At 40.3% G+C, this 23,491-nt stretch overlaps 1 long non-coding RNA gene and 3 other non-coding genes across 4 annotated transcripts; all 4 read right to left on the bottom strand.

The window, feature by feature from the left end:
* Window positions 1-10,262: 10,262 nt before the first annotated feature.
* On the bottom strand, window positions 10,263-22,130 carry LOC101690903. Its single transcript, XR_198928.3, has 5 exons — window positions 21,811-22,130; window positions 18,875-18,961; window positions 14,887-15,054; window positions 13,813-13,937; window positions 10,263-11,217 (listed from the first exon to the last, which is right to left on the bottom strand). It is a non-coding gene; the product is annotated as an uncharacterized LOC101690903 (long non-coding RNA).
* LOC123394630 lies at window positions 13,120-13,250 on the bottom strand. Its single transcript, XR_006609383.1, has one exon. It is a non-coding gene; the product is annotated as a small nucleolar RNA SNORA63 (small nucleolar RNA).
* Window positions 13,582-13,760, bottom strand: LOC123394654. The gene has a single exon (XR_006609405.1). It is a non-coding gene; the product is annotated as a small nucleolar RNA SNORA81 (small nucleolar RNA).
* On the bottom strand, window positions 14,020-14,150 carry LOC123394631. The gene has a single exon (XR_006609384.1). It is a non-coding gene; the product is annotated as a small nucleolar RNA SNORA63 (small nucleolar RNA).
* Window positions 22,131-23,491: the final 1,361 nt, after the last annotated feature.

Raw genomic sequence — 23,491 nt, 5'->3', positions numbered from 1 at the left:
CAGCAGATGCAGCTGGGCTAATCATCATTACACTGACCCACGTACACCCACTTCATGAAAGTTTTCATTTCCCTGCCTCAGCTTGGGCCCCCCCATCCATGCCCCCCCCCACCCGCTCTCTCCCCCTTGCTTTAAAAACACTGGTCAGGGAACTCTGGGTGGCGCTGTGGATTGAGCAGCTGGCTGTTGGATTCAGCTCGGGTCATGATCCCGAGGTCATGGGATTGGAGCCTCAGGAGTCTGCTTAAGGATTCTCATTCTCTCCCTCTATCCCAACCCCACTTGCACTCTCTCTTTCTAAAACAAATACATTTTTTTTTAAAGATTTTATTTATTTATTTGACAGAGAGAGATGACAAGCAGGCAGAGAGGCAGACAGAGAGACAGGAGGAAGCAGGCTCCCCGCTGAGCAGAGAGCCCGATGTGGGGCTCGATCCCAGGACCCTGAGATCATGACCGGAGCCGAAGGCAGCGGCTTAACCCACTGGGCCACCCAGGTGCCCTAAAACAAATACATTTAAAAAAATTAAAAGAATATGAAAACTGTCAGCTCTACACAAATCGGAATAGGCTCAGCTCTTTCCCTTGCTGACCATATTTACTAGATAAAATCTGTTTCCACTGCTTTAACTAAGGTCTCACTTCATCTTTGACACTGGAAAAAATGATCCCACCTCCTCCTGGGGCCACCTAGATCCCGCTGATCCTCTGGCTCTCCTGAAATCCCGTGACTCATCCAAGCCCTGCAGATCTCTGCTCCCAGGGACAGCACCAAGGTGGAAGACAGTATTGCCAGACACTATTGTGAGGACGTACATAGAAAGCACTCTAATACAGGAGGAACTGAAATCCTGGAAACTGTGGTGGTTTAATGTCAATCAAAATGCAGGCCTCATTACTTTCATTACACTTTCAGTGAACACGGTTGGTTTTGCATGTATTTTAAGATTAAACAAGTAGACTCAACAAAGAAATGAGTTACCAGCAGGGGTGAAGTGGAATGAATGGGAGGTGACTGTAGTAAACCAGCTCAGTCCAGAAACTGTTGAAAACCTCTCTTGAGAAGAAGTGTTTTTTGAATAGTTGGGAAGCACAGCTCCCAGACTCGGGGAGGGGCCTGCCCCCTGCTTTCCACTATTCCTTTACTCTCCTCTTCTCTTCTTTATCCCTTTGACTACTCTTGCCTATTAAAAAAAAAAAAAGGACATAAATCTCTCTCTAGTGCAAACATGAACTCAAGTGATATTCCAAATACCTGCCTATTTCCTCTAAACTGTTCTTTGTCCTCTTCTCTCCTATGGTCTTTCCTGTTGCCTCTTCCCAGCAAGACTCTGAAGTCATCTGTAATTTTTCCATCCCGTAGATAACAGTACATTGACGTTCACCCCCAGTCTGCAGATGAAGTCATGAACTCAGAGTGCAGGGAGGGTGGCTGAGTTGCACAGCCAACCTGGCCCCCAGCGGGGGTGGCCCTGGGGCTTGCAGCCTGGGGCCTGGTCCCTGCGCTGCTGCACCCTGTGCACACAAAGGAAGCTGCAGGCACAGCATTCTGGTGGGCTGGTTCCTGAGCTCACAGGCATTATCTGGCTCCTCTGTTCCCTGGCAGGCCCAGTATTTTCTCTCCAGCTCCGGCAGGCCTGTGGGTTTCTCTGTGGTCCCCTCCCCACCTTTATAAGCCTGAAGGCTCTGTGTGAAACGGAAGAGGGGAGTCCATGAGTGTGCGGGGTGCCCACCGGCAAAGCCGGGGCTGACAGGCATCACTGTTTGGTTCTGATTCGTGAATTTAGACCATGGAAGGGCCTTTTGCTTCTGGTTGGGCAATGCTGCCTAGGGACTATGTTCGATTTGGAGGAGTTTGGGGGTTCTTTTGTTATAAAAGAGAAGCTGTCACCAGCTAGATCCCAAGACCTGACCTTTACTGCCTGCCTGCTTGCACTCACCTACCTTTGTCCCACGTTTATCCTTAAACTCTTCCTTCTAGCTAATCTCTTAACAGCGCAAATGGAAAGGGAAACTGCCCTCCAGGGATAGTGACTGCTCTGACAACACCCCCAGTGAGCCCAGACCACCCCAACCAGTTTGAGCATAACCCCTGACTTGTGCCTGCATAGATGGATGGTGAAGTGACCTCTAGAATGACCAATAACTACCTTTATTTCATTATAATATTAAAATTTCCACCCAAGGAGGAGCACAAGCTCATTTACATAACATACAGTGTATGCATAGGTGTGTTTTGTGCGTGACCTCAGGCCCACCTCTACCTAAGGTGACAAGGCATCCCTACCTAAATATCCATCTTAACTCTAAATAAAAGGCACCCATCCACCCTTGTTCAGGGATTCATGGCTTTGGATGCTATTCTTCATGATTTTCTTATTTGCAGCAAATGAAGTTTTCTTTATGCCACAGTTCAATCTGGTACCATTCAGCTCACCAAAGATCAAAGTCACGTTGGTTCGGTTACAGAGCTGGGTCCCAAGAAAGGGTTCACCTTTCCTAGTCTTTCACAATGTAGGAAAGACATTAGGGTTCGAAGCTGACAGCCAAGAAAGAATTCTTGAGACGTCTTTGGTGCAAAAAGGTGATTTTATTAAAGCACGGGGACAGGACCTGTGGGCAGAAAGAGCTGCACCGGGGTCATGAAGAGTGGCCCATTATATACCCTCAGGTTAGGAGGGGATTAGAGATAGCAGAAGTCTCTAAGGAATTTTGGAAGCAAGGTTTCCGGGATCTTGGGAGGGCTAGCTATTGTTGCAAAAAGACCATTTATTACTGTCCAATAAAACCTTAGTCAAGAGACCCTTCAGATATGTATCGGTGGGTCATATGCTTGGAGGGTGATTGCCAACACCTATCTTGGGGGGGTTTAGAGATAAAGAAAATTTCTAGAGGAATTTTTATATGCTAAAGTAGACTTACAGGACCCTGGGGGAAAGGGGCTGCTCAGGCTAGGATTGCCTTTTACCCTTTGCCAAGTATTAACATTGAGGCAGTTGAATCCCTGGAGGAATGTCACTATGCCTGTTTCAAGGACTTGTCAGTGGGCTCAAGTAGTAAGGAAATTTAATAATTTTCTCTTCTGCCCTTGTTTCCCACATCATTCTCTTCATTAGGTCGGTCCTATCAGTGGGGTTTAGTTCTAGTTTATGTAAATGGTGGCTAAACTATTCATGCTGCTAAGGATGGGGGAGGGGGGTGTATTTAAGTTTTAAAACTTCCTGACTACACTGACCTGAGGAGGGTGACTGCAATTGAACTAATGTGAGTTTGCTCCTTGGTAAGTTACAGATGGAGACTACACCTGGGCTGGGCGGGGGAGGAGTGTCACACAAAGGAAACTTTATATCCCGCAAATAAGGAGATCACAGGGAGTAACTTCCAAAACCATGACTCCCTGAGCAACGGTGAGAATGGGTTCCTATTATTTAGGGTTTAGGATAAATATTCATAAAGGGGAGCTTTCTCATCGTCTGCAAGGCTGCACAAGTGTCCTTAGAAAACATGCCTCCACATGTGTGTAAGTGTCTGCTATGAAACTTGGGCTCCTCCTCAGGCAGAGACTTTAACATGATAATGCAGCAGAGGTAACTGTCAGACTAGGGAAAGGGGTTAAGGCCAGGCTCTGAGAGCTTTTTATTTTGGGTAAGGAATCCAGGGCCTTGCTTACTTTTGAAATATCACTGGGAGTTTTTAACCACTGATTTGTGGTCTCTGATGTGGTCGGGCTATTTCCTGGTAGGGTAGCCTGTTAGCTTTTGAATTCCCTTGGTTCTCTTAAAATCCTTACCAGTTGAGGTTTTTGTGTTTCTCTGTAATTCTGATGGCTCCTAGGAAGTTCTGCCCGAAGTGTGCTTGGGCCAGCAGGGCATAGATCATGGAAAATAGCTGGGGGCCTAAAATGACTTCTCCTGTGTCAGGAAAGCTGTGTCCCCCCCCTTTTTTTCCTGGGACCCCTAACTTTTTCTGCTTCTATGACAAGCTGTTCCTATTTGCACAGTACCGCTGAGTCAGCATAGAAAGTCCTGCATTCTAGGAAAACTCCTACTCTCGTACACAAAAAATCCCAGCTCTAGACAAGGTGTGCCAAAGCGTGGGGACAATAAGTCCAGACAGCAGCCCCTGAGTGGCCCAGAAGTAACACTGTTTTTAGTGTCGAATGGATATGGCTTAGATTATGTGTTCCAGAGCTGGGGTTGCTGATGTTGGCAGTCATGATTTGCAGTTCACAATACCCCATTATCCATTCGTGTAGGACTCTAAGTGGAGTAACTGAAGTATGCAGCCTCTGTGTGTCTGTCTTTGACTGGGCCCGTGGCCTGACTGTGCTTTGCGTGGTAGTGGTGCTAGCTTAATTTTAACGCTGTGAATATTGTGACATTATTTGCTAAGAGTTCAGATAATGAAAATGAGAACAATGACCATACTAAAGCCAGCATGACACAGACATTACTTGAAAACAAGGCTAAGTGACTGTTTCATTTTTTTATGTTATTTTTTTAAAGGTTTTAAAAAATTCATTTGAGAGAGAGAGAGCGAGAGCACACATGAGCACTGGGGAGGGGCAGAGGGAGAGGGAGAAAAGGGCTCCTCACTGAGCAGGGAGTAGACAGACAGACACACACACACACACACACACACACACACACACATGGCTCATCCCCGGACCCTGAGATCATGACCTGAGCCAAAGGCAAATGTTTAACCCAGGTGCCCCTGGCTATTTTATTTTAATGAAAGATGGACGAATACCTACAGTTGGATTGAGAAATTTAATAACCATCAGTGTTTTATAATTTTCAGAGTATAGACCTTTCACTTTGGTTAGGTTTATTACTACGTATCTTATTATTTTTGGTGCAGTTTTAAATGGGATTATTTGATCAGTTTCTCTTTCTGATGAAAGAAATTGAAGATGACACAAAGAAATGAAAAGACAGTCCATTCTCATGGATTGGAACAACAAATATTGTTAAAATGCCCATACTACCGAAAGCAACCTACACATTTAATGCACTCTCTATCAAAATATCAATAGCATTTTTTTTACAGAATTAGAACAAACAATCCTAAAATTTGTAGGGAACCACAAAAAATCCTGAATAGTAATTCTGAAAAAGAAAAGCAAAGCTGGAGGCATCACAATTCCAGACTTCATGTTATATTACAAGGGTGTAATGGTACTGGCACAAAAACAGACACATAGATCAATGGAACAGGATAGAGAGCCCAGAAATGGACCCTTAGTTCTACGGTCAACTGATCTCTGACAAGGCAGGGAAGAATATCCAAGAGAAAAAAGACAGTCTCTTCAACAAATGGTGTTGGGAAAACTGGACAGCAACATGCAGAAGAATGGATCTAGACCACTTTCTTATACCATACACAAAGATAAATTCAAAATGGATGAAAGACCTAAATGTGAGACAGGAATCCCTCAAAATCTTAGAGGAGAACACAGGCAATAACCTCTTTGACATCAGCCGAAGCAACTTTTTACTAGATCTGTCCCCCGAGGCAAGGGAAACAAAAGCAAAATAAACTATTGGGACTTCATAAAAAGCTTCTGCATTGGATAGGAAACAATCAACAAAACTAAAAGGCAAGCTACAGACTGGGAGAAGATAATTGCAAATGACATATCTGATAAAGGGTTAGTACCTAAAAATCTATAAAGAACTTATAAAACTCAACATCCCAAAATCAAATCCAATTAAAAAATGGGCAGAACACATAAACACACATTTCTCCAAGGAAGTGAAGCAGATGGTCAACAGACATGTGAAAAGATGTTCATCATCACTTACCATCAGGGACATGCAAATCAAAACTACAATGAGATATCACCTCACAGCTGTCAGAATGACTAAAATCAACAACACAAGAAACAGCAGGTGTTGGTGAGGATGTGGAGAAAGGGCAACCTTCTAACACTGTCCGTGGGGCTGCAAACTGGGGCAGCCACTCTGGAAAACAGTACGAGGTTCCTCAAAAAGTTAAAAGAAGAACTACCTTATTATCCAGCAATCATATTACTGGTTATTTACCCAAAGAATATAAGAACACAATTCAAAGGGATAAATGGAGCCCGATGTTTACAGCAACATTATTTATAATAGCCAAGATATGGAAGTGGCCCTAATGTCCATAAACTGATGAATGGATAAAGAAGAGGTGATATATATATATATATATATATATATATATATATATATAATATTATTATATTATACACACACACACACACACACACACACTGGAATATTATTCAGCCATAAAAAAGAATGCAGTCTTGTAATTTGCAATGACATGGATGGAGCTAGAGAGTATAATGCTAAGTGAAATAAGCCAAAGAAAGACAAATACTATATGATTTAAGTCATATGTAGAATTTAAGAAATAAAACAAATGAGCAAAGGGAAAAAAAGGAGAGAGAGACAAATCAAGAAACAGATCCCTAGTTATGGAGAACTAACTGATGGTTACCAGAAGGGAGTGGGTGGGAAGATGGGTTGAATGGGTGATGGGGATTAAAGGGTGCACTTGTCATGATGAGCACTGGGTGTTGTTTGGAAGTGTTGAATCACCATATTGTACACTTGGAACTAATGTAACACTGTATGTTAACTAACTGGAATTTAAATAAAAATTTCAAAAAAACAAAAAAGAAAGAAGATAATACAGGATGGGCATTGCTATGGTTTGAATATTTATGTTCCCCACCCCCCCCAAATTAGTGTGTTGAAATCCTAATGCCCAGTAGAATACAGTAGGTAAACTGGACTTTTGGGAAGTGATTAGGTTATGAGGGTGAGTCCTCATGAATAAAATAAGTGCTCTTACAGAAGAGACTCAAATGAGGACAGGAGAAGCCATCAACCAGGTAGTTCCATCAACTGTAATACTCTAGTGAAGAAAGGTGATAATGAGGGAAGCAGGGAGTATATGGGAAAACTCCACCTTCCCCTCAATTTTACTGTAAACTAAAAATGCTCTTTTAAAAAGTCTTAAGATAGGGGCACCTGAGTGGCTCAGTGGGTTAAAGCCTCTGCCTTTGGCTCAGGTTGTGATCTCAGGGTCCTGGAATTGAGCCCCACATCGGGCTCTCTGCTTGGCAGGAAGCCTGCTTCCCCCCCTCTCTGCTTGCCTCTCTACCTATTGTGATCTCTGTCTGTCAAATAATTAAATAAAATCTTTAAAAAAAAAAGACATGCTGTAAAGCTACAGTAATCAAGATGGTGTCATATTGGTAAAAGAACAGATGAATCTATCAACGGAACAGAATAGAGAACTGTGATATTGTGATTTAGTGTTTTATTTTATTTTATTTTTTTGTTTAGAGAGAGAGCTTGATCAGGGAGCGGGGAGAGGGAGAGACAGAATCACAAGCAAGCTCCATAACCAGCACAGAGCGACCTGAGCCGAAATCAAGAGTTGGATTTGTAACCGAATGAGCCACCCGGGCATCCCTGTGTTACTGTGATTTATAACAAAAAATATATATTTGTCTTCCACTCTTCCTGGCACATAGCTCCCAAAACCCTTATAATTTCCTACAATACAGTCATAGGGACATCTTCTGTTATACTATTTTGTTCCTAGTTCCTGAAATAGCTCCAGAGGATAAAGGTGAAAACATGCCTTTTGTTATTCTTAATAGGCCCTTTCAACTCTACCAGAGTTTATATTCATGAGATGATCTTTGGAAAGCCCCTAAAGATGGGGGCTGGTTGCCAGGGGAACAAACCCTGTGATTACAGGGTTAGAACTTTAAATCCCACCTTCTGACCTAGAGGTTGAATTAGTCACCAGTGACCAAAGATTTAATCAATCATGCCTACATAACAAAGCCTGTATGAAAATCCCAAACGACAGGGTTCAGAGAGCTACTGTGTTAGTGAATGCATGGATGGGCTGAAAGAGTGTTCCTTCCCTCACACCTTGCTCTATGCCTTGCTTCCATATGGCTGTTCCTGACCTATATTGTCTTAAGCTGGTAACCTGGTATGTAAAATGTCTTTATGAGTTCTGTGAGCCACTCTAGTGTATTAATCAAGCCCAAGAAGGGGCCGGGGGTGTCACGGGAATCTTTAATTTATAGCCAGTAGGTCAGAAGCATAAATCACCTGGATTTACATTTGGCATCTAAAATGTGTGGGTGTGGGGCAGTATTGTGGGATCAAACCCTTAACCTGTGGGACATGATTTTATCTCTAGGTTAGATAGTGTCCAGATTGAGTTAAATTTTAGGAAACCCAGTTGGTGTCACAGAGTTGGGAAAAACCCCAACATTTGATGACCACAAGTGTCAGAAGGAAACGTTATGAAAGTAGAGTTTTGAAAGTGGAGGAGAAAAAAATAGTTTCCCTTACAAGAGTCTAGAAGAAGACCCACATAAACATAGTCAACTGTATTCATCTGATCTTTAACAAAGGACTAAAGGCAATACAATAGAGAAATTATAGTCTTTTCGACAAATGTGTTGGAACAATTGGCCATCACATGGAAAAAAAAAATACAGACCTTAAACCCTTCATTAATATTAACTCACAATGTAAAACACAAAAGTATAAAACTCCAAGAAGATAACATAGGAGAAAATCTAGATGCCCATAGGCTTGGTGATAATGTTTTAGATGTGACACCAAAAGCAGGGGAACCTTGTACTTTAGAATTTATCCTGAGGTAAAAGGAAATCCACTGAAAAACTTATATTTTTATGAGATCATCCTGGGGGCTGAGTGGTACCTGGATTGGATAAAGCAAGACCAAGGGCAGAGAAACAAGTTTGGTGATCACTGACAAAGTCTAGATAAAGAGAAGGAAGTTGAAGGTAATGGGGTAAGTACCCTGGAACAAGACGGAAAGTTTGGTCTTGAACATATGGAAGTTTCAGAGCTGTGGGACTGAAAACATCCAGGGAGCAGACGGTCTGATGCTTAGAAGAGCATAAGCCAAAAGGCAGTGAAGAGGACAGCAGAGGGCCAGGTACAGAGGAGGAAGAGTGGGAGTGAGGCCCTGGAATGGAGGGAGTGTGGAAGAGGAAGTGGTGCCTGGTGGTACTAAGTTTAAGGAAGTAATCAAAGGTGTCCTTGGCTGCAGATAATGGATGACTGTATCCTAAATAAAATCCACATCATGAGACAGAGAAAGGAAGGCCTTCTAGTACATTTTGTAGTCATACCTTTTCCAAATGCAAGTTATGTCTGTTTGGTTTTGTCTCATCTTTATGTCCTTCTCTCCCCCTGCCTTCTAGTCTTCATAGGGAGTGATCATCAGGGTAAATGTCATCCCTTGCCTCTCCTTATTTAGGATTTCCTTTTGTACATTTACTTACTGAAGACAATGATGTGACTTTTAATTGGTCTGATACCTCCAAGGATTCGAGCATTTGCCTTATTTGTCACAGCAGTGGTTTTATGAAAGTGGCAAGCGAGGGTGGGGGTTGTTTTCACCTAGAAATTCACCACCATAGTCCTTTCTGTGTGATACCAATCAAAACAGCTGGTGGAATGGTCACTGCCTGTCAGTGGTTCTTTTGACCAGTTATGAACTGTGGTCAACATAAAGACTGCTCAGTAAGTAGTTTGTGAGTAAGAAGAAACAAGGGTCATGCTCAGTGTCAATTCTTCCCCAATAGGACCTATTAGAGCAACTCTATGTTATTGTTCCAGGAAAAAGAACTTTACTGATTATTTTTTTTTTTAAAGATTTTCTTTATTTATTTGACAGACAGAGATCACAAGTAGGCAGAGAGGCAGGCAGAGAGAGAGAGGAGGAAGCAGACTCCCTGCTGAGCAGAGAGCCCGATGCGGGGCTCAATCCTGGGATCATGACCTGAGCCGAAGGCAGAGGCTTTAACCCACTGAGCCACCCAGGCGCCCCTACTGATTAATTATTAACATAGAAAATCTTGCTGTTAAGTAGCTACTTTGTATATACCAGAACATGTTTGCCATACCAGAAGGAGAAATCTTACAGCCTAATACTTCTTCTTTGTCAACGAAGCAGATAATGCTTAGCAGATGTTGCTGACGAACATTTGTAATTGACTGACTGACTAGTCTTCGGGCCATGGCCAAACAGCAGCTAACTTGGAACTATTACAACTTTTTATGAAAAGCCACATGGGTTGTATCCATTCAGTGTAGTTTTGTAACTAGAATAAAATTTTATCACAGATTGCTGTTTTTTTATCTTTTTCCTTGGAAAATGTGGAATTGTGGCAAAAAGTATAATTCTTTAAGGAATAAGGACCAAACCACTTAAAAAATTCTTTATTACAATTCAATATTCCTTATTACAATACAATATGCCTTATTACAGTATATTGAGTATTCAATATGTAATATGGCAATTTTTCTGGGGTTCATCCCCAGAATATGACTGTTGCTGGTGCTTATCAAAAGGCTCCAGTGCAGGGTGCTTGGGTGGCTCAGTCTGTTGAGTATCTGACTTGAGTTCATGTCATGATCTTGGGTTCTGGGATTGGGTCCCGCATCGGTCTGCATTCCGTGGGGAATCTGCCCCTGCCCCCATTCATGCTCTCTCTCTCTCTCTCAAATAAATAAAATCTAAAAAAAAAAGGGGGGTGGCTCCAGTGCGCACTTACCACTAATAAAATGTTTTATGAAATAAAAACACAATACCAAAGAAAAAGAATTCAAATACTTAAAAAAAAAACCAAGTCTGTTTTCAAGTTTGTTCTATTCAGTCTAATGACTACACAATAAAAGCAGATACACTAGCTTAATAGAATTGACTTCTTTTCTACAGCACATATTGTCCAGGCGACAAATATAGTATTAGATGACAGAGAACGTTCAGGGTAACCATTTTTACAGAACTAGGAAATAAACTTCTAAGAATGACTTTTATAATCCCACCTTTAATATCCAAGTCCATTATTCTAATTCTAAAGAAGATAAACCCAATGACCTTCCTCATATGAGCTCATGAGTAAGAGTAACATTATTATCAAAATCTGTATTTCTGATCCATTATGAGCTTTGAGACAAGCTTCAAATATCCCCAAAGAAAAAAACACAATGCACATTGTTATCTCTTAGTTCACAAGAGTGAGTGCTGTGAGCCACATTCATTGGCATTTCCTCCACTGTGGTACTGTAGAAAGTCTCAATGTCACAAAGAATCTGCTCATCTTCTTCAATGTTTATGGCCACAGCTTTTCTCCCAAATCAACCTCCACTGCCAATTCTGAACAAAAGAAAAATTATCAATCAGAATATTGCTTATCAAAGACAATATGGTTTATCTGCCAGGATTATACATAAAGTGCTTCTAACTAGATGCTAATTGCAATAGATAGAGAAAAAGAAAAAGAATCCTTCTGTAGATATGCAGAAGGATTCCTTTGGCTGCAAAATCAGATTCTATCAAGCATCTTAAGTATTATTATTTATAAAGCAGATGGCAGCATTGTGTTTGTGGTAGTGAAATTAAAGCCAGTGCCCAAGAGGGCCACCCAAGAGCAGTTGTCGGCCTGGGATGGATGCAGAGGGACTAAACAAAAAGAACAATTACATAATTCATTTTGACACAATTTTGGAACTACCAACTGCAAATATAAACTCTGGAATGTTGGCTATTGTTTGGACTATGTTGTCCAAAACAACAGCCACTAGCTACATGTGGATATTGAAATTAAAATTAAACAGAAAACACATTTAATCAGTTGCATTAACCACATTTTAATAGCCACATTGTGGTTTGTCACTTCTTTGTTGGGCAGCACAGATGTGCAATATTTCTATCGCTGCAGAAAGTTCTATTGGACAGACAAAGTGTAGGACTTAAAACTTTTTACAGTGTGTGCGTGTGTGTGTGTGTGTGTGTGTGTGTGTGTGTGTGTAAGGAAGCTCCAAAAATCTGTTATGGTAACCTATATTTATCACAGTTTCCTGCTCAGTTTACCTCATACACGTAACACAAATGGCTGGGATATATTTATCACTGCAGTTCTCTACTAAAACAGATAATATGACCAATCAAAAATGTCTTGGCTGGAGCAATTTAAAAGATCCAATAAACAGGACAAGAGAAAAACAAATATGGAAATACTGACTCATTCTATCCAAACAATATGCTGTTTCGCTCATGAAACCATGTCCTAAATCAAACCAATGCCATTCTGGAACACTGCCTCCTATTATTTCTTGAAACAAAGTTCTTCTTACCTCAGTAGCAAGACATAATCAATTTATTTAGTAATAAAACCACTGTATTTAAGCCAGAGTCGATGTAAATTTCTACCTGTAAATGCTAACAAAATCCCAATTATAGAAGAATCATCAAGAAAGCAGGGGATATGAATAACAGGACAACAACAACAACAACAACAACAAAAGACTTATGTGTAAGAGAAGGCAACCAGATCTAACAGCATTATTGATTTTTCTTTTGAATATCAACTGCAGAAAACCCAAAGTCTAGGTTACATTTCACATTTGTTTTCCTACAGTGTTCTGATCAACCATAAATCTGCCCAAGTAGAATTTAAATACATCTTATCATGTTACTGGGTGATAAGATTATTTTCCTCATTCACATGCATGATTTTAAAGGTTATCTGGCTAACAAAATCACACAATATATAAATTAATTTCACTGGAATAAAAGAAAATACTAAATGAAGGTGACAAATAGTCAGCTGAGAATATAGTTTTCACAAGTAGTGGGCAGGTCATAGTTTATAACCATAAACTAGTTGTTCATAAAAATCAAGAGCCCAAGATTATGATAGTAGACATTCAAATTCTGATTTAAAAAGCAAGTACTGCACATCTTCCAGGCCATAAAATAGTAATGAACCACATATAAATCATATACCTCACTACTGGAGTGTAGTTTTCATTCCCCCACACAGCTATATTTGACCAAGACTGTTAAAAATCTTCCCCTCAAAACCAACTGCAGTAGATAAATATGGTTAAATAAAGAACTGAAATACCAGTAAGTTGGTAGTAATCAAAATGTGGCTTGTCCCTTATCTGAATTCCTTCTTGATAATGTCTCTTTCTTTCTATCACCACCCACAAAATATTAACAAGCCTTAATTCTCGAGAGTCATTCATCAAGTCAGTGTTCAACTTGGTAAACATGTCTGAGACCATGCATCCCTGGCTGCTAAGTACCATAGCAGACAAGGCTAGAAAGGTAACAGTTTTATTTTGAGCAGGGGGCAAAGACAAGGCAGCACTTTACAGCTACATTGTATCTAGGTCCTGCATCAGTTCATTAAGGAAATGGTTACATGTTAACAGTGTCTTAACTTCCTATACTAGGGAGGAATTACTCTTAGCACATCAGATACTGAAATTCCTAGCATGCATTTTCTCAGAAGCCAGTCTACACTTTGTGCCATGCTCTGAAAAAGAACAGCATGTGTGGTCTGTCATTTGACACAGGGAGGACACAATTTTCTTCCCTCCAGTATTTCAGAGAGGAAAATGGTAATTCCTATCAGAGTGGGAATAAAAAACCATTTGATTTCTAACTCTCATCCTTTCATTGGAAGGGACCAGTCAGAAATTCATTAGATTAATTCTGCCTAAATACAGATATTCTCATCCCAAATCTTAAAACAAAGTATGACAGACTTAAGAAAGAGGTTCATTTCAGTTTTTCTATTATCTGGTATAGTTACTTTCCTTCTTGAGCTTAATCTGCTGGTTTTATTACAAATACAAAGACATCACACTAGTTTCTGCAATTTTAATAGAGAGCTTAAGTAAGAAGGTAAAAAAAAATTCTGGCTATAATTTTTATGTATATCAACTAGAAAAACATTACCCCTTTTCAAAAATATTATGAAATGTTGACAATTTCATGGGTTAATTCTTCCTTCTTCATCAGAATTTGAACTTCTTGATAACTTCCAACATATTGATTGACATTAAGGCAGAAAGCAAGCCAACCTTAAAAAAATAGAGATGGCTAATTATGTTGACATATCAATTAAGCAGATATAACAGTTATCATAATAATAATGAAGGAATAATGTTTGAGACCAAGCGTCCCTGTCTTACTATAGAATTGAGCTAGACAGAGATTGTAGGAAACAGTTGCTTTCAGCAGGGGCAAGGACAATATAGCACTTTACAGCTATATTGTAACAAGTAACCCAACCTGCCAGCAATAGACAAATCATGTCTCCACCTGAATACTTGTATTTACTTTCTGGTAAGTCTTGTGGATTTAACCTTTAATACCTGGACGCAGAATTTTTATCTGCTTCTTCATCAACAGTAGTAATCTTTAATATAATGAGATGAAATGACATTTTACCTCTGGGTTCTTCCCCCCAAAAACCCATAAGCCCAGTCTAATCTTGAGAAAAACATCAAATTCCAATACAAGGACATCCTACTAAATATCTGACTGATATCTGACTCCCCCAAACTGTCAAGGTCATCAAAAACTGGGAAAATTTAAGAAACTGTCACAGCCAAGAGGAGCTTGACAATTAAATGTAATGGAGTATCCTGGGTGGGATCCTGGAACAGAAAAAGGACATTAGGTATAAACTAAGGAAATCAGAGTGAATTCTGGACTTCAGTTCATAATACTATATCAAGGTCAGTTGGTTAGTTAATTTTAACAAATGTACCATATTAATATAAGATGTTAATAATATGGGAAACTGGTGACAAGGTATATGGAAACTTTTTAAACTATCTTTTCAATTTTTTTTTGTGAACCTAAAACTGTTCTAAAATATAAAGTTTATTAAAGAAAAGTCCTAGTTTCATGTCAAGGTATTCACCCATGGCAACTGGCTTAAATAGGTAGGCTAATTATTTTCCTTCCCATACCGCAAATATCACTAGTTTAAAAATGCCCACAGAAAAATACGGTGATACTTACAAAGATATCTTGTATTTAATGTATTGGGTGTTCTCCCTGAAATACCAACAACTCTAAGTGCTATTTCAGCTTGTATGTTGTGCATTTCATTTTGAACACTGTTTCCACAATGCAGGCATGACAAGTTGTTTCCACACAGTAGTCAAGTGCCGGGATTGCCATTTGGATCTAAAAGTCAAACCTTAAATTATTATGTTGTAGAAAAACAAGTTCTAGCAAGCAATTTCTGAAGCACATAGCTAAATGCTGAACAGCTCACATTTAGTTTCAGATTCTGGTTTGCAAACAGCTTTTAAGCAGGTGAACACAGAGTCTCTCCTAAGTTTAAAACACAGAATTATCAAACTGCTTCATGGTAAAATCTCTTTCAGAATCTCATTTTTAATTAGACTTTTGTGTCTTTACAAACTTGGGATCCTCAGTTCCTCGAGATACCAGTTAAAGAACCAGAGAACCCAAACACACATTTCCTGAATTATTCTTCTATGTGCAGGATATGTAAGTAGGGAAACAAGTTCTGTTTTTGCCTCTAAGTAGGCAAATTGTTCTGTTATGTATTCACTGATTATCACTTACTTTAAGATTAAAGGGGTTGGGGGTTGGGGTAACTGGGTGATGGACACTGGGAAGGGTATGTGTTGTAATGAGCACTGGGTATTATATAAGACTGATGAATCACAGACCTGTACCCCTGAAACAAATAACATATATGTTAATTTTTTAAAAACCACCAAAAACCAAAAATGAAATCTTTCCAATAGGAAACTATGACATACAACCTTGATCTTCATAAAGCCTACAGCTTTGTTAAGAAAAGCTTTATTCCATAGCTAATAGCAGTGAACATTGAAAATAGACAGCATGCCACAGATATATCACAGACTACTAAGATTCCCAACTAATTACAGATCATTGCAGTTTTCATGCTGCAAAATTTCATTTAGACTTAACAATAACACAAAGGTCAAGGATTCTGTCTACCCTGAAGAAAAGAAAGTTTTGGAATCTCAGTCTGGTGAGATAGAGCCCTTCAAACTAGTTCCTGCTTAATTTGAAACAAAAACTCTATGCTTGCATATGGGCAATAATTAAAAAGAAGTTTCTGAATGGACCACCACTTCACACCAAATCTTTTTTTTTTAAATTTTTTCATTTTTTATTTGACAGAGAGAGAGAGATCACAAGTAGGCAGAGAGGCGGGGAAACAGGGTCCCTGCCGAGCAGAGAGCCCGATGTGGGGCTCGATCCCAGAACCCTGGGACCATGACCTGAGCCAAGAGCAGAGGCTTTAACCCACTGAGCTACCCAGGCGCCCCTACTTCACACCAAATCTTAAGCTGTTCTTCACTTTTGTGAAACCTGAAGCCTCTGAGGATTTACGTTGCCCTGGCAGGCAGCCATGAAGCAATGCCAGAGGGTACAGATGTTAACACACAAGGACTGATCACCTGGGAAGGACAAACCCAAGGATTGACTACACTGATCTCAGAGTTCTTTGGGATTGAGCCACCTTCAGGGCAACACGCTTGAGAGTTCAGCTTGCCCAGCCTCCTGATACGGTGCACTGAGATGAACACAACATCACTTGTGTGGTATTTCTTTCCCAAATGGATAGCCTGAGTTTATTTGTGAGAAGTGTTGGGGCAGGGGGAGGGGGGGACGACAACGACAAACCCACAATGGAGGGATATTCTATTTAAAAAACTGGCCTCCATTCTCAGTGATTGGCACCATCCACTACTCATGTATTTTTAGTATACGCAGAGATCTCTATCTGGATATACTTGTGAATACCAAAAATCACTTCATCACCTAACCTACAAAATCATGGAGACAAAGACTGAGAAGCTGTTCCAGAATGCAGAAGGCCAAAGAGACAGAACAACTAAATTCAACATGTGATGCTATATGAGATTCTGGACCAGTAAACAACCACTTATCTTCTTTTTTTTTTTTTTTTTTTTTTTTGGTAAAACATTCATAAGTTGGACAATTGATGAAATCTGAATAAAGTCTATAAACAATATCATATCTGTTATTTTTTGATTTTGGTAATTGTGTTATGATGTAAGACAATGCCCTTATTTCTAGGTAACACACACTGAAATAATAAAGGGTAAAGAGGCTTAATGTCAGTAACTTACTTCCAAATGCTTCAGAAAAAGCATATATATATGTGTGTGTGTGTGTGTGTGTGTATATATGTAGTTGTGTTTATATACAGAGAATAAAATAAATGTGTTACAAATAGTAACACTTGAGAAATCTAGGTAAAGAATATAAGAATTCTTTGTCCACGTTTGTAGCTTTTCTGTAAGTCCAAAATCATTTCAAATTAAAAGTCATCAAATTAAAATTCACAATATGAATATCAACCCTACTAACATTTATAATTTACAGAAGAGAAACAACAGAAGTTATAAACTGGCAGCTCCTTTGTTTTCTTTGCTTTGCACAGTGTTTTCAAACTGAATTAGATGCTTTCTGAGAAAATTTCAGATGCAAATCCAAATTTCCACCTTCACTGAAAAAATAGTAGATTGTAATCTTGTTCCTTATCCTCTGATGGCAACTAAAGAGTGGCTGCCCTCTTTAGATGGGCATATGCCCTGCACATCACTGGATCTCTACCTGTCCTTGTTTTTCTTTCTTTCTTTTTTTTTTTAAAGATTTTATTTATTTATTTGACAGAGAGAGATCACAGGTAGGTAGAGAGGCAGGCAGAGAGAGAGAGAGAGAGGGAAGCAGGCTCCCCGCTGAGCAGAGAGCCCGATGTGGGACTCGATCCCAGGACCCTGAGATCATGACCCAAGCCGAAGGCAGCGGCTTAACCCACTGAGCCACCCAGGCACCCTGTCCTTGTTTTTCTTAAAAAAAAAAAACTGGCTTTTTTACTCACTTATGTCGCTGGGCCAGCTCCCTGCAGACATTTGAGTGTGAGGTCTTTGATTTATCCAAGAGCTCCAGCTCTGCTAAATTTAAGTAATTTAATCTGGAGCTTCTATCTGTGCTAATTACTAATTTTTAAAAGAGGAAGGCAAAGTGAAAAGTTTGTTCAAGCCCAAGAATCTCTTGTGAGAAATATGTAGTTGTGTTTTCATTTACTAGAAGATGAAAGATCACACAAAAAGCACTCAATGAGAATTAGTTAAATGAATCTGGAAATTAAGAATTTTAAATATAAAATGGATGACTAGATGAGATTCTTTTTTCTCATGCTCTGAAGATCAAAATTAACCTGGGGAAAAATTATGAGGGTTATTTGGGAAAGCACATGTTTTGACTCCATTTAGAGGGAAGAACGTTCTAATGGCTAACTGAAACTGTACTAAGCTACTTTCAAGAGGTGATGGATTTCCAGCTTCCTGAAGTGTTAGAAAGAGTTTGGGCCACAATTTAGTGAGGATGCTAAGCAGGGTGTTTGTTGGGGGGCGGGAGGCCAACTCATGTATGCAGCAGCCAGGAGTTCTTGTCATGGTCCTTCCTATGTTCAGATCCATGATTCTACAGGGGTGCTTAAGTCTCCAGGTAAACCAACACTTCTGTCATAGGATGGTGAAGAGAAGAGGAAGCAACTCAACAATAAATCATGCGAACTCAAGGGCATCTGAGCCTCCAGGGTGTGATTTAGAAGGAGAAACCATGAGCCAGCTAGCCGGGGTCCACTGGAGCACGACTCTATCTCTATCTCCAGTGTCCAAGGAAGTGGCTGCAGATATGGAAGACACAGCCACATGTGGAGGAGTGAGCAAAATATACCAGAAGGGACCAGCACAGGGTACAGGAAGACCTAGTGTGTGGTCATCAGTGAGAGACCCATTTCTATAACATTAGGGGAATGGTTAAGGTATATATAGCCTTTATGAGTGCAAAGCTCTACTTGGTAATAAAACATATCTGCAGAAAATGCTGTCTAAGAAAGAAAAGCAGGTTTAAATGAAGTTTCACAAAAACATGATAATCAAGGAAATAGAAAAGCGTTCTATACCTTATGTCACATCTGAATTCTGAACGCAGTGGTCTCAGCTTTCTCTTTGAGGATGAGCTTCCCAGCAGAAAATTTCTCCAGCTGAAGCTGTCAGAGGGAAAATTGATCATTGTGTTGCTGAATGATGTGTGTCTGATTTCCAGCCTTAAACTCTGTGTGGTCTAACAGATGGAGTAAGAAGCCAGTGTGATGTGCAGGCCCCAATCTAGCCCAGTGCGTTGTGCAGCAAGGAAGCACAACACAGTCCCTAATGAAAGGGAGAATAGCATTTTCAGGAAAAATGCTTTAGAGCCTATGCTCTATTAAACTACTATGGGACTATGAGACTCCAAACTGAACCTTGATATGACATGGACGACTTTGGTAGGGGGATAGAAACACTAATGTTTGCAGGGAGGAACCTCGGAACTCAGGTATTCTCTTTCCTCTGTAACATTGAGGCCACTTCCTGAGAATGGCTGGTAAGGAATGTCAGATGTTTGAAAAGACTGAAGAGAATCTGATAAAGCAGTTGCATAAATTGAAAGAATGGGGTGCTCAATGCTCAGGTGAAATTGCCTACCACAAATTTCTTTTAGTACCAAGACTTCAGCAGACAAGTTTCTCTAGCTCTTCTAGAAGAAGCTTGATGCAGGCACAAAGACAAATAGTTAGATTCATTCATGGTCGCAGTTTTCTTTGGTAGACAAATAGCTAGTAATAACTGACAGCATTTACAAACCTTGGGGGAGCCAGAATCAGGTTTTTGTTATGATTTTACAAATAATTAAGGATCAGATATGATAAGTGACTCGTTTACAATCACCTGGGTTATAATAAAGAGTAGTCGCTAAGAGTAAAACTTCAATCTTCATAGTTCCACATTCCTCCATAGAGGGTGGAAAAGTTTTGTTATTTTATGCAGAAAAATTGCAAAAAATTCCCAAGAGGAATTTTAGCAAATAGTCTGCAAGTAAACTGTTTTGTTTTGTTAGAGAGAGAGAGAGAGAGAGAGCACGCGCGCGCTGCGTGGAGAGGGAGGAGGATTAGAGGGAGAAGGAGAGAGAATCTTAGGCAGGGTCCAGTAGCAAAGCCCTACTCAGGGCTCGATCTCACAACCCTGAGATCACAACCTGAGCAGAAATCAAGAGTCAGATCTTAACCAACTGAGTTACCCAGATGCTGCTGAAAGTAACTTATTTTAATACTGTAAACACTAAGGAAATAAAACAATATGCAAAATATATAAAATTCTACAAGGCTTGAGTTCTGGTTTTTTAAAGCATATTATGTCTACCTTACTATAAACAAACACTGACTATTTTCTAGTTTTACCTGTCACCTTTTAGTTTTCTTTCTCATGGTGTTTTAGTTTCTTCTGTTTAAAACACAATGCAAATAAAAACAATATAAAAAATTATGCATGGGGAAAATGAACAAGACTGCTAAATAAATATTTTATTAGCCCAGCTTATGGATATTTCATTTGGTAAAATTGGTGTAAAAAATACTTGTAAAATTGGTGTAAAATTGGTAAAAAATACTTGTTTTAACCATTATTGAACAGTACATTTTTTTACTGAAATTCAGACATCCATAATATTTTTAATTGCTTGGCTTTTTAAATTTAAAATAAAAGTTTATAAGTTAAAAATTAATTGTAGAATAATTTGGTATGCCAAAGATTCACACTTACTAAAGGTCAAATGTAATAGCTAATAATAGCTAAAATAATTGCTTTTGATATTCCAGGCACTTGACAATCCTATGAAGTGGATATAATTATTATCATCTTTAAAGAAGAGGAAACTGAGACCCAAAGAGATTATGTAACTTGCCTCTACCATCAAAGTGGGGGAACTAGGCTTTGAACCAGATATGTTTCATTCCAGAATTTGAGTCCTTAGCCTCTGTAGGATATACTGCCTTAATCCCTACCTTCATAGTGATGTGTGGATCCCTGCAATACATATGAATATAACCTTGTATGCTGACATCAGAGCCAAATGATATGACACTGTTTATTAATTATAAAATACACTTTCATCGTCACAGAGCTGTACTCCTCGACAGTGTAATACAGTTACTTCTTCCCTAAAATATAAAGTAAACGTTACAGAGGAGAACTAACTCTCCAGCCCTCTGAGAGGTAAGTTTGCTTTTATTAACCCGATTTATTCCAACAATAAGAACTCCTGAGGAATCTTCTCCTAATGAAGGACAGCAGAACTGAAATTTTTAAGGTGTCCTGGTCTCATCACCCACTAGTTGCATAACCTTGGACAAGTCTCTCCAGGTTTCATCAGAACATGGATTACAACAACACTCCCCACATAGGTTCTGCTGGGGAACTAGGCTGTAAATGCTTAGGAGGTGTACAAGTGTTATTCTAGTCTGGGGTTGCCAGATAAAAAACAACACACCCAGTTCGATTTCAGACAAATAACAAATAAATAATGTTTTATATTTAAAATTCTCTTTATGCTGGGGACATATTTATACTCAAAAATAATTGTTTATCTGAAATTTTAAGTTTAACTACCATCTTGTATTTTTTAAAAAAGATCTTATTTATTTCTTTGAGAGAGACAGAGAGCATGAGCTGGGGGAAGGGCAGAGGGAGAAGTAGACTCCCGGCCGAGAAGGGAGTCCCACCGGGGGCTCCAACTCCCACACCAGGACCGGGACCTGAGCAAAAGGCAGACGCTTAACGACTGAGCCACCCACGTCCCCCTCCTCTGGAATTTTTATTGCCAAATCTGGTATCTCCACGGCGAGGGGAGCATGGAGAATGGCAAGCCCAGCTCCACCGTCCTCCATCTCCCCCGTGCCCCAGTAGAGAAACTGAGGCAGGCAGCGGGCTGACGGGTGAACTGGGGTGGGGCGGGGGGAGACGGAAGGCTGGAGGAAACTCAAATGCATTATTGCTACGTGAAAGAAGTAATCTGAATGATTACCTTTCGGGGTGGGACTGAAAGCAGAACCCCGGGTCTCGCGGATTCTTTCCTCTGGTCCTCCGCCCCCTCCTCACCTCTCTGGGCGCTGGCAGGCCAAACATCGCCCGCCCCAGAGCGCGACCGTTACCTCCGCCGCAGCGCCGGGCTCGGGAGGCGCTGCCACCCGCTCCTCGCAGTCGCCATCAGCAGCACCGAGACCACAGAGGCCGCCGCCACGTCCCCGGAGCCCGGCTGCATGTTGGTGTGCGACTGCGTCTCAGATGTCACCCAAATCGTCCCTCCATTCTGTCTGGAAGTCTCTTGTCCTCCTCTGGCCACCATCCAGGTCAGAAGCAAGAAGTAGACCAATCCGAGCAAGGAATTCGGAACGGGGCGTCACCATTAAAGCCAATCAAAGAACAGAGCAGGGCTTCAAGGATGGCGATTGGTCAATTCAGTGATGGCGATTGGTCAATTGTTTTTCTCCGCCTTCATCTCCTGCTGGGTGATGTGGGATCCGTCCTCGGACTCGTTAGGCCCTTGGGGTCGGATAGATGTGTCCACCTGTGATCCGTGGGGTTATTTCTCTGTCGCGGGCTCTAGGGCGAGGAACCTTCCATGATCTTTAATTTTTAGAGGCTCTGAGGGGAAGAAGGGAAGACAGCTGTCAGAATGTGGGCTAAGAAGAATACAAAATTTTATGTTTTCAAGAATGAGAGAAACATATTAAGAAATTCCTCCGAATCATCTCAAAACAGAAATTACACAATTTTTAAATAGACTTGCTTTTTAAAAATTGTGATATAAATTACATATCGCATTCTTTAAGGTGTACAGTGGGTTGATTTGACACATTTATATATTGCGATAGAATTATCACCATAACGCTAGCTAACACCTCTATCAAGTCACATAATTATTTTTGTGCATAGTGAGAATATTTAAGATCTAGTCTCTTATCAGCTTTGAGGTGTATAAAACAGTGTTGTTAACTATAGTGACTATCTTGGGCATTAGATCTCCAGAACTTTTTCATTTTCTACTTGCAAGTCTGTAGACGTTTTCACAGCAGTTTTAGGTTCATAGCAAAATTGAGCAGAAGATACTGAGATTTCCCATGTACCCACCTCCCCGCCCCCACCCATGCACAGCCTTCTCCATTATCAACATCTCCCACCAGAGTGATACATTTGTTACAATGATGAACCTACACTGACACATCATTATCACTGAAAGACTGTATTTGTTTGAAATCATTCTTGGTGTACTTTTATGAGTTCAGATGAATTTTTAATGATATATGTCCACAATTGTAATACCGTAAAGAGTAGTTGTACTGCCCTAAAAATCCTCTGTGCTCTGCCTATTCATTCCTCTCTCCCCCATAACCCTGGCAACCACAGATCTTTTTTTTTTTTTTTTTAAAGATTTTATTTATTTCTTTGACAGAGAGAGAGAGAGAGAGGCAGAGAGCATGAGCAGAGGGGAGGAGCATGGGAGGAGAAGCAGCAGGCTCCCCTCTGAGCAGGAAGCCAGACTTGGCACTCAGTCCTAGGACTCTGGGATCATGACCTGAGCCGAAGGCAGGCACTTAACCGGCCAAGCCACCCAGGCACTCCCACTGATCTTTTAAAATGTGTCTGTAGTTTTGCCTTTTCCAGAAAGTCATGTAGTTGGAATTATACAGTAGCTGTTTACGTTT

Source organism: Mustela putorius, unplaced genomic scaffold, assembly GCF_011764305.1.
Source record: "Mustela putorius furo isolate JIRA1106 unplaced genomic scaffold, ASM1176430v1.1 tig00003834_pilon_pilon_pilon, whole genome shotgun sequence".
NCBI classification, from domain to species: domain Eukaryota; kingdom Metazoa; phylum Chordata; class Mammalia; order Carnivora; family Mustelidae; genus Mustela; species Mustela putorius.
This window is presented reverse-complemented; position numbering and strand designations above follow the sequence as displayed.